Raw genomic sequence first — 10,145 nt, forward strand, 5'->3', positions numbered from 1 at the left:
TCAAACCTGGGACAAACAGCTGAGATGTTCATTAACATATCAAAGCAGACTCTGGCTGCCAGGTTCTCCCAATACCCTCAGTCCTACCTGTCACAGGCTCCTGGCTGGCATACCCCATCCTCTACTCTGAACTCTTCAGTACAGGGGTTGGGCTTGCTTTTCCCTCAGCTGCTATTCCCTATATAATCCAGCTGTTTGGACAATGTGGTCCTTTTTACCCTTTTGGTGCCTTTTGTCTCCCTTTGGTCTCTTGGCCTCCTGGCTTCTTAGTCTCCAGACTCTCCCCTCTCCCTCACATGCTCTGCTCACATGGCCCGGCTCAGTCTGGCCATATTCATTCTGAACTCTCCCAGATGTCTCTCTCTCTGTCTCTGCCTCTGGCTGTTTTCTTCCTCTTATCTACAATCAATTTCTCCTCCACTATACTTAGATCAGTCATGTCCTCCTTTTAATACCCCCCCATTTATCCATCAAATAAGAATCAACAGTAACAACAACACATAAGCTGTACTGTATCCATGTAATGAATTACATGGATAATATAAAAGAGGAAACACCTGTATTAAGATGAGCTAAATAAATCACATTGAGTGAATGATCCAGGTATAAAACAGTAAACATTCTATCATTTTATTTATATAAAATTCAAAAAGTAGAAAAACTACTTTTCACCGGGCAGTGGTGGCACACGCCTTTAATCCCAGCACTTGGGAGGCAGAGGCAGGCGGATTTCTGAGTTCTAGGCCAGCCTGGTCTACAGAGTGAGTTCCAAGACAGCCCGAGGCTATACAGAGAAACCCTGGCTCAAAAAACAAAACAAAACAAAACAAAACAAACAAACAAAACCCTACTTTCTAGTGATAAAAATAAGATAATTGTAGCTTTGGTGGGGGTGCCGACAGGGAAGAGCAAGAAATGTTCCAGAGCAAGAAAATGTTCTCTGTCTTGATGGAGACCAAACGTAATAAAATATTTTAGATGCACAGGAAAACAAGCAGAAGGACTTTAGCAGCCACAGAAACCACATCTTCATCTAAGCACACCGAAGGACAGATAAGACACAGGGGGATATTTGAAATATAAAGAAAATTACTTAAAAAAAAAAAGCTGAAAAGGAATAAGAAGGTGTAGGGCAGCAAGGAATTCCAAAGCCATCAGAATTCAAGAAGAAATAAAAAGAGAAGAGAGAGAGAAGTGTCACAGGTTATGCCCCTGGTCTTCTCCAAGAAAGAGCAGGTACTGGGTAGTTCTCACATAATCCGGCCATTAAAGATGTTTACAGATACCTAATCCAGCCTTATGGCAAGCCAGTGAAGCCAAGAAACAGGAAAGACATCCTGGACATTCGGTGCTGGGGCACAGCCCTGCTTGATCCCAGACTAAATAATCTCCCATCGATCACAGGCCCAACGCACCATAACAGGTGGGCTGTGGAGGACACACCTAGAGCCCGGAAGCCAAGGGACAAGGTTCCAAGGGCCGGTGCCCATGATCAAAGACTGGAGGTAGAAACAAGAAACAAGAAACAAACAGAAGAATCTGAACGTACAAACTCTTCCATTTTAATGCTCAAGAAACGAAAAGCCCAAGTCATGATGCATTTCATTCAGCATCATAATTTATTATATAGACATAGCATTTACAGAGTAGTTTATGCCTGATGAAGATGGCGTTCGTAAACATCTTCCTGATTGGCTTTCCCAGCAGCCTGGTGAGATGTGTAGGAAACAGATAATTTCATTTTGTTTTTCTGTCTCCTAATTACAGAGGGAAAATCTACTCTTGGCCATCTTCTAAGAACACATAATTATTCACACGGGAGTGGGAGTTCTTCCCATCTGGAGCTGGCTGGGAACTGCAAATATGATCTGCATGTTTAACGTATGCACCACTAGCAGCACAGAGAGATCCAGATGCAGCCGGCCCTTTGTATATCATCATGATTTTCAATCAACATGATACTGTGAAATCATATATAAAAATGCAATAAAAGCAGAGTAATGCTCCCCCTGTCACCAGGCCCCTGGGGCTGTGACAGAAATTGTGAAGCAGGTATGAGAAAGCGGAGACGGGGAAAAATAGTGAAAATGATGTATAAATCTCCCACTCCCCATCCCCTGCCTCCTCACCCCCCTTGCCCCCACCCCTTCACCCTCATATTCCATATCCCCACTGCCCCAGCCCCCACTCCTTACTCCCTAACCCCTAAGCCCCCTACCCCCCATTCCCCTACTCCCTCACCTCCCACCTCACCCCCCCACTGACCACCCTCCTGCTCCTCACCCCTACCCCCTCACCTCCCCCCCTTCCTTACCTCCCCAGGTTTCTGGCTTTCTTTCCCTCCCTATCCCACCTGTTTTAAACTCACTGCAAAGAAAGAGTGATTTACGTAAACATTAAGCTGCATGTCACTCTCCAGTTTTAGGACTTTCCACCCCAGTTTCATTATTTAAAAACATATTGAAATGCACTGCGATTCTTTCTTTTATGACAGTCTTTTCACAGCTGTTTCTACACATATGTAAAGTGTACATTTGTAAGATAAAAGTCCTTTCAATAAAAATACAGAACCTGGAAGCTAGCAAGCGGGTTTTGTGGGCACTCCGCGTGTTGTGCCCAGGCATCTCTGTATGTTGGGAGTGGTCCAGCGTATACCTAAGAGCCAAACCAACAATAAAGATGTGGTTGGGAAGAGATGCGGTGTTCAGGCCACAGGTCCGTAGATGGTAATTCACATCCCCTCTGAGATCTGCTATTAGAAAGGAAGTTTGGTTTAGCAGGTGATCAGGTCAGAGCTGAGGAAGCCTTTCGGCTTCCATCATGGCGACGGGTTCTCTGCTGTGCCTCTTGCACAAGTCTCCTGATGCTTTCTGACTGGTAGAGCTTTCCATGAAGGTAAGTAGCAGACTGCCTGGGAAATGGCAGGGATCTGACCCTTACTTGGGAGCAGAGTGAGGGGGTAGGACTCCTGTGGTCTTCTGCAGGCTGGCTGTAAAAGTTAATAAATACTCTCACGGTGACTCATTTCCTCTCTCCTGGTGGTAGGATTTGCTTTAACATCAGTCGATAGATGGGTGTCACACATCTTGCTTGCGTAGATGTTCATGTTCAATATCTCTGTCAAATATAAAAGAGTAAAGTCTAAAGCCATAAAAAATTTGCACCCTATTAAGGTGTGGGGGGGAACAATTGTTTTATTCTGTTTTGAGACAGGGTCTCATGGAGCCCAGGTGGGCTTCAAACTCTCTATGTATCCAACGTTAACCTTGAACTTCTGATCTTGCTGCCCCTGTCTCGAGGTACTTGAGTCTCCAGCATACCCCACCATGATTACTCTACACCTGCACCATGCTGAGGATTAAATCCAGGGCCCTGTGCATGCCAGGCAAGCAATCTACAGACTGAGCTAGATCTCCAGCCTGAATGTAATAATTGTTTAAAAAGTAATGAGTAAGCCGGGCGGTGTTGGCACACATTCTTAATTTCTGAGATAGAGGCAGGCAGGTCTCTGAATTCAAGGCCAGCCTGGCCTACAAATCGGGTTCCAGGACAGCCAGGGCTACAAATAGAACTCTGTCTTGAGAAAACAAACAAAACACAACAACAGCAACAAATGTTCATGCTGTTTCCTTAGGATTTAGAGTTGGAAAAGAATTAAGACTCCCCTTTCCTTCATATGGGCACTTCAGATTTACAAATCTTTCCACCCGGTTTCATTTTTTTAATTCTCCTAAAATGTGACATTCTCTGACTGCTTTCTCTCATTGGCATGGTGGTGTGCTGCCTGCGTCATTGCCTCTGTCTGGCTATCGTTCTCCTTGCTAATCTAATGCTTACATGTAAATCACAACAACAAAGACGTTTCAGAAATGGTTCTAGCGGGGCAGTCAGTAAAACAGAAATAGTTCAGTAGTTAGGAGTAGGGACAAGTGAGTCCCTGTCACTCCAAAGCTGGGTACAGTTTATCCTTGACTTTGAATGAAGAAATAAAAGGCACTATCGGACTCAAAATGGGAGGTTGCTGATGGTGCAAACTAGAAGACAAAGAGGTCATGGCCATTCCAAAGTCAGCCAGAGAGAATAGAATCAGAAAAATCACACTTCAGGCATGGCGCAAGCTTTCCACCACCCGCAGGTGACAGGTTCCTCAGCATGGTGTAACCTAGCTGTCAGACTCTGCTGCATGGAGATATAACTAAATTCAGCTCAAATCCAAGTTCAACAGCTTTACCCCAAACCTCTCCACAGTTCCTGCAAGTCCTCAGGACGTATCTTGAATCGTGTCTTCATCTCTGATCTTCCCCATGAACAGAAAAACTTTTTTGTTTTACTTTACAGGAAAAAACAAACAAACAAACAAAAAAAACCTGCCTACCACCCTCTTGGTCTGTCCTCTTCAATGCAGTAGCCCTAGAGACACATAGCTATTAAAACTGAAGTTTCATGGGCTAGTGATGTAGCTTAGTTGGTAGAGTACTTGCCTAGCATATGCGAGGCCGTGGGTTCAAACTGCATAAAACCAGACATGGTGTCGAGTACCTGTGATTCCAGCACCTGGGCAATGGAGACAGAAGAATCAGGGGTTCAAGATAATCCTTGGCTACAAATTGAATTTGAGGCCATCTTGGGAGCTTGGGATGCATGAGAACCTGTCACAGAAGAAGAAGAAGAAGAAGAAGAAGAAGAAGAAGAAGAAGAAGAAGAAGAAGAAGAAGAAGAAGAAGAAGAAGAAGAAGAAGAAGAAGAAGAAGAAGAAGAAGAGGAAGAAGAAGAGGAAGAAGAAGAAGAAGAAGAAGAGGAAGAAGAAGAGGAAGAAGAAGAGGAAGAAGAAGAGGAAGAAGAAGAAGAGGAAGAAGAAGAAGAAGAAGAGGAAGGAGGAGGAGGAGGAGAGGAGAAGAGAGAGAAGAGAGGAGAAGAGAGAAGAGAGGAGAAGAGAGAGAAGAGAGGAGAAGAGAGGAGAAGAGAGGAGAAGAGAGGAGAAGAGAAGGAGAAGGAGAAAAAGAAGAGGAGGAGGAGGAAGAAGAGGAGGAAGAAGAAGAGGAGGAAGAAGAAGAGGAGGAGGAGGAAGAGGAGGAGGAGAAAAAGAAGAAGAGGTGGAGGAGGAGGGGAGGTGGTGAAGGAGGATGTTGTTTGGTGTTGGCAATTGAACTGGGCTCTCACACATGCTCAGCAAGTGTTCTGCCCTGGAGCTCAGCCCTCGCCCACCAAAGCACAATTAAATCAGCCAGCTCTTTTCAGAAGTGCACCCTCGTGATAGTGACGTAACAATGAGTGTCTTTCTGTTTAAGGAGACTTTGGGGAAGCCAGATTGAATCATGACATTGGCAGAGGTAAGTGGCTTCCAGTGGGTTTCAAGTGTAAGTTTTCCCTAAAGAGGAAACAAACATGCGTGCCAGGCAGTGGTGGCGCACGCCTTTAAACCCAGCACTTGGGAGGCAGAGGCAGGTGGATTTCTGAGTTCGAGGCCAGCCTGGTCTACAGAGTGAGTTCCAGGACAGCCAGGGCTACACAGAGAAACCGTGTCTCGAAAAACCAAAAAAACAAATACAAAAAAAGTTCCAGAGGCCTTCCGGGGGACCTTCCCTAAAGTGACATTAAGTGACATCTTTCTCTGTGAGTATCACTTAATAAAAGGTGAGTGAGTGGGCCCTGACTTTGGCAAGTGGTTGAATTGCAAGAAGGGCTCTTTCAGGGGTGGCTGGTCCCATTAGTCCATACTTTTTGCTGAGAATGGTCTCTTACAGATGAGAGAGGTATGAGTCCTCATCGTGAAATGCACCAAGGAAACAGACAGACAGAGACACATGAAACACAAGCACGGGCCTGTGAGCCATGTCAGGAGGCTTGGCCCTGTCAGAGTAGACAATAGGAACAACTTCCAAAAGGAAACAGTAGCCGGGGCTGGGGAGGCAGCTTGGTTGGTAGAGAGCTTGTTGTACAAGCATGAAGACCTGCATTTGATCCCCACAGATTTGGTGGCATGGGTGGACAGCTCCTAAGAAATGACTCCTGAGATTGGCCTCTGGTCTCCGAGTGTGCATTCATGCACATAGACGCATCTTCCTGTCCCCTTTCACAGGTGCCTACATCTACACACCCAGACCCTTCCACTTGGCCACGTTCAATGTTTATTGAGTTAACTAAGTAGTTCATGTATAAACATGAACAAGGAAGGAAAGAGAAGAATGGTGTTGCAGACAGGAAAGGCCTGAAGCTGGCCTGGCCGCTTGTGGCCTACCATGGACATGTGGTATTGACGGATCAGTGTGCCACTGTAGGAAACAGGAATACCAGAGGGGCTGAGATGCAGAGGGTGTGTTCACTGATGACAAAAGTCTGGGTGAATGTGGGGCTCAAGGGTGCTCATCCTCTTTTCCTTAAATTTTCTTTTCATTAAGAAAACTATTTTATATGTGAGTGTTTTGCCTGCAACTATGTATGTATGTATGTATGTATGTATGTATGTATGTATGTATGTGTACCATGTGTGTGCATGCTGCTTTCATAGGTCAGAGGTGTAGTGTCAAATCCCCTGGAACTGGTGCCATGGATAGTTGTGAACCTCCATGTGGATATTGGGAATCAAACCCAGGTTCTCTTCAAGAGCAGCCAGTGCTAGATCTCTCTGTCTCTGTCTCTGTCTCTGTCTCTGTCTCTCTCCCCTCCCTCCCTCCCTCCCTCCCTCCCTCCCTCCCTCCCTCCTTCTCTTCCTGTGGATACCAAACAGCTTTGGCTGTTTGTCAAGTTGCAGTAAGACTAGGCACATCCTCTCCTACTGAGGCTACACAAGGCAGTCCAGTCAAGGGAAAGGAATCCAAAAGCAGGCCACGGAGTCAGAGACAGCCCCTGCTCCTGCTGTCAGGGGCTCCACATGAAGACCAAGATTCACAACTGTTACATATGTGCAGAGGGTCTGGGTCTGTGCCATGTGTGCTCCCTGGTTGGCCGTTCAGTCCTATGAGCCTCCACGGGCACAGGTTAGTTGATTCCGTATGTTTTCTTGTGATGATCTTGACCCCTCTGGCTTCTTAAATCTGTCCTTCTCCCTGGTCCACAGGATTCCCTAAACTTCACTTAATGTTTGGTTGTGGGTCTCTGCATCAGTTTCCATCAGTTGCTGGGTGAAGCTTCTCGGATGAGTTATGCTAGGCTCCTGTCTGAAAGTATAGCGGAATATCATTAATAATGTCTGGTGGGCTCCCTCTCAAGGCTTGGATCTCATGCTGGGCCAGTCACTGGTTGGCCCTTCCCTCAAATTCTGCTCCATCTTTTATCCCTGCATATCTTGTAGGCAGGACAAATTGTGGGTCTAAGGTTTTGTTGCTGAGTTGCTGTCACAATCCCTCCGTTGTAAGTCTTTCCTGGTTACAGGAGTTGGCCAGTTTAGGTTTCATACTCCTCCCATGCTAAGAGTCTTAGCTGGGGTCACCCTCATAGATAACTGGTAGCTTCCATTGTCCTAGGTTTCTCACTCATCCCGGAGATGCACACCCTCCCAGTCCAGTCATCTCTCCCAGTACTCTCTCCCTCCCTTCATCCTCCCCCCACCTCATCCCTCCCGTTCCTATCCCCATCCCTCCCCCACCCAGTTCCCTTCCTCCATCCACTCCCCATATCTATTTCCCCTTCTGAGTGAGATTCAAGCATCTCCCCTTGGTGACTTAGCTCCTTTGGGTCTGTGGATTGTGGCATGGTTATCCTGTACTTTATGACTAATATCCACTTGTAAGTGAGGACATACCGTGCTTGTCTTTCTGGGTCTGAGTTACCTCACTCAGGATGATCTTTCCCAGTTCCACCCATTTGTCTACAAATTTAAGATGTCATTGTTTTTAATGACTAAGTAACATTCCATTGTGTAATTGAACTATATTTTCTTTGTCTATTCTTCAGTTGAGGGACATCTAGGTTGTTTCCAGTTTCTAGGGACAGTGCTCTTAAAGGCTGAGTCACCTCTCCAGTTCCATCAACTTAATTTTCATGAGAAGTGTAACTTCAGAGTTTTATTATCAAGAGTTCCGAGAATACATACACTCAAATATTTGTGTGCATGTGATGGGCATGGCTGGTGTAGGTGTGTGTGTGTGTGTGTGTGTGTGTGTGTGTGTGTGTGTGACGTGCTGATGTGGAAATCAGAGATCCAGATCAGCTGTTGTTCTGAATGACTCTCCACCTGATTTTTCTGAGAGCCCTAGCTGGCCAGTGAGCCCCTGAGATCCACCTGCCTTCACCTCCCTCTGGGATTAAAGGCAGCTGGTGCCACACCCAGCTTTTTAGGTGGTCTGAGCTCATGGTGTGAAGCCACCACTTTACCCACAGCTACAGCTTTTAAATGATTGTTTTCTAATAAAGTCTAAATTTAATCAACAGTAAACCCTGACAGAGTTCATCCTCATGTGAACTCTCTTTGACCTCGGTGGATGCTGCCTGGTACTTCTGTTTGTATTGAAAATAAAGTACTGCAGATCTTTCCAAATGTCATTATAATTACTCATTAGTAATTAGTAATTACACTCAACACTTATTCCTTTAGCATAGCAAAGTCTTTGCTTATGGATTAGTTTTGTTGTTGTTTTTCTAAAGACATACTTTAACAGTAATTTCAACAATTCTATGGATTCCTTTGAAGTTCTTATAATCTAAATGTCAACATCTTGTTTTTACCCTTATGACTGCCTGGCCACTTTCTTAAACTGTTACTCCATATTGGTGCTACTCTTATATTCTTTTCTTTTTTGTTACTTATTTTATTCTCTTATTTTCTTAAATTAAAATGGATGTCTTAGGGTTTGATTGCTGTGAAGAGACACAATGACCAAGGCAACTCTTATAAAGGCAAACATTTAATGGGAGCTGCCGTATAGTTTTAAAGGTTCAGTCCATTATCATCATGGTGAGAAACATTGCATTGTGTGGGATGACTTTGTGCTGGAGGAGTCAAAGTTCTTAATCTTGATCCAAAGGAAGCCAGGAGGAGACTGTCTTCTGCATACAGCCAGGAGGGAGGTCTCTTCTGCCCCGGGTGGAGCTTAAGCATAGGACTCAAAGCCTGCCCCTACAGTGATGCACTTCCTCCAACAAGGCCACACTTCCTAATAGTGCCACTTCCCATGGGCCAAGCATATTCAAATCACCACAATAGAATGACATCATTTTCCCCGCTGCCCTTTCCATCCTCCAGTACCCTCATATACCTTCCCTTATGCTCTCTTGAATCATGGACTCTTCTTTTTTTAGTTGAGATTGCTAGTGTGTGTGTGTGTGTGTGTGTGTGTGTGTGCACAACCCGATTGGTCTATCTAGTGTTACTTGTTTGTTACATACAAGTAACAGGTAATCATGGCTGACCATTTGGTATCCGATAACCAACTAGGGCTTCATTCTTGGGAAAGACTAATTTTTCCTCTCTCTATTAAATTTTATTAGTTTACTCTATGTGCATGGGTGTTTTGCCTGCATGTGTGTTTATGTACCACATGTGTGAAGTGCACAAAGAGACTAGCAGAAGGATCAGATGTCCTGGCCCCAAAGTTACAGGCAGTTGTGACTCTCTCTGTGAGTGCTGGGAACTGAACCCAGGTCCTGCATAAGAGCAGTCAGTGCCTTTAATAGCCAAGAAGTCTCTCCAGCACTCCACTCTGACCCTTGATTCTTGATAAGTAATTGTGACTGATTTGCATATTTTAGGTTTCGCACTTTCTGAATTTCATGACTGATGCATCTATCAGCAGTGTTTCTTATATATCACAATTTCTTGGTAGTCAATGAAGCTTTTAAATCCAGGCATCTTTCTGACCCCTTATATTCTCTGGTTTTGAAGCAGAGCCTCATGCAGCTCAGGCTGCACTAGAACTCACTCGTAGCTGAGGCTAACCGAAGGACTTATTATGGAGCCTATCTGTAAAGTCGCAGTTTTTTGTCAGCCTTAGTCCTGAGTTCTGGGATCCTATGTGTGCCAGCCTCTGTGCCAGCCTCCGTGTTAGGTGAGGTTTCCTTTTACTTTTATGTCTCAGCCTTGTATGTGGCTTCTATCAGTGCCTTTGTTTGGTGCAGAGCAATGGAGGCTCTGCTGAGAGACCTCTCATAGTCTACACACAGTCTCATCTATTCTGACAATCCTTCTGTCGTCTGAAGTCTTGGAACAA

Source organism: Arvicanthis niloticus, chromosome 4, assembly GCF_011762505.2.
Source record: "Arvicanthis niloticus isolate mArvNil1 chromosome 4, mArvNil1.pat.X, whole genome shotgun sequence".
Taxonomy (NCBI): domain Eukaryota; kingdom Metazoa; phylum Chordata; class Mammalia; order Rodentia; family Muridae; genus Arvicanthis; species Arvicanthis niloticus.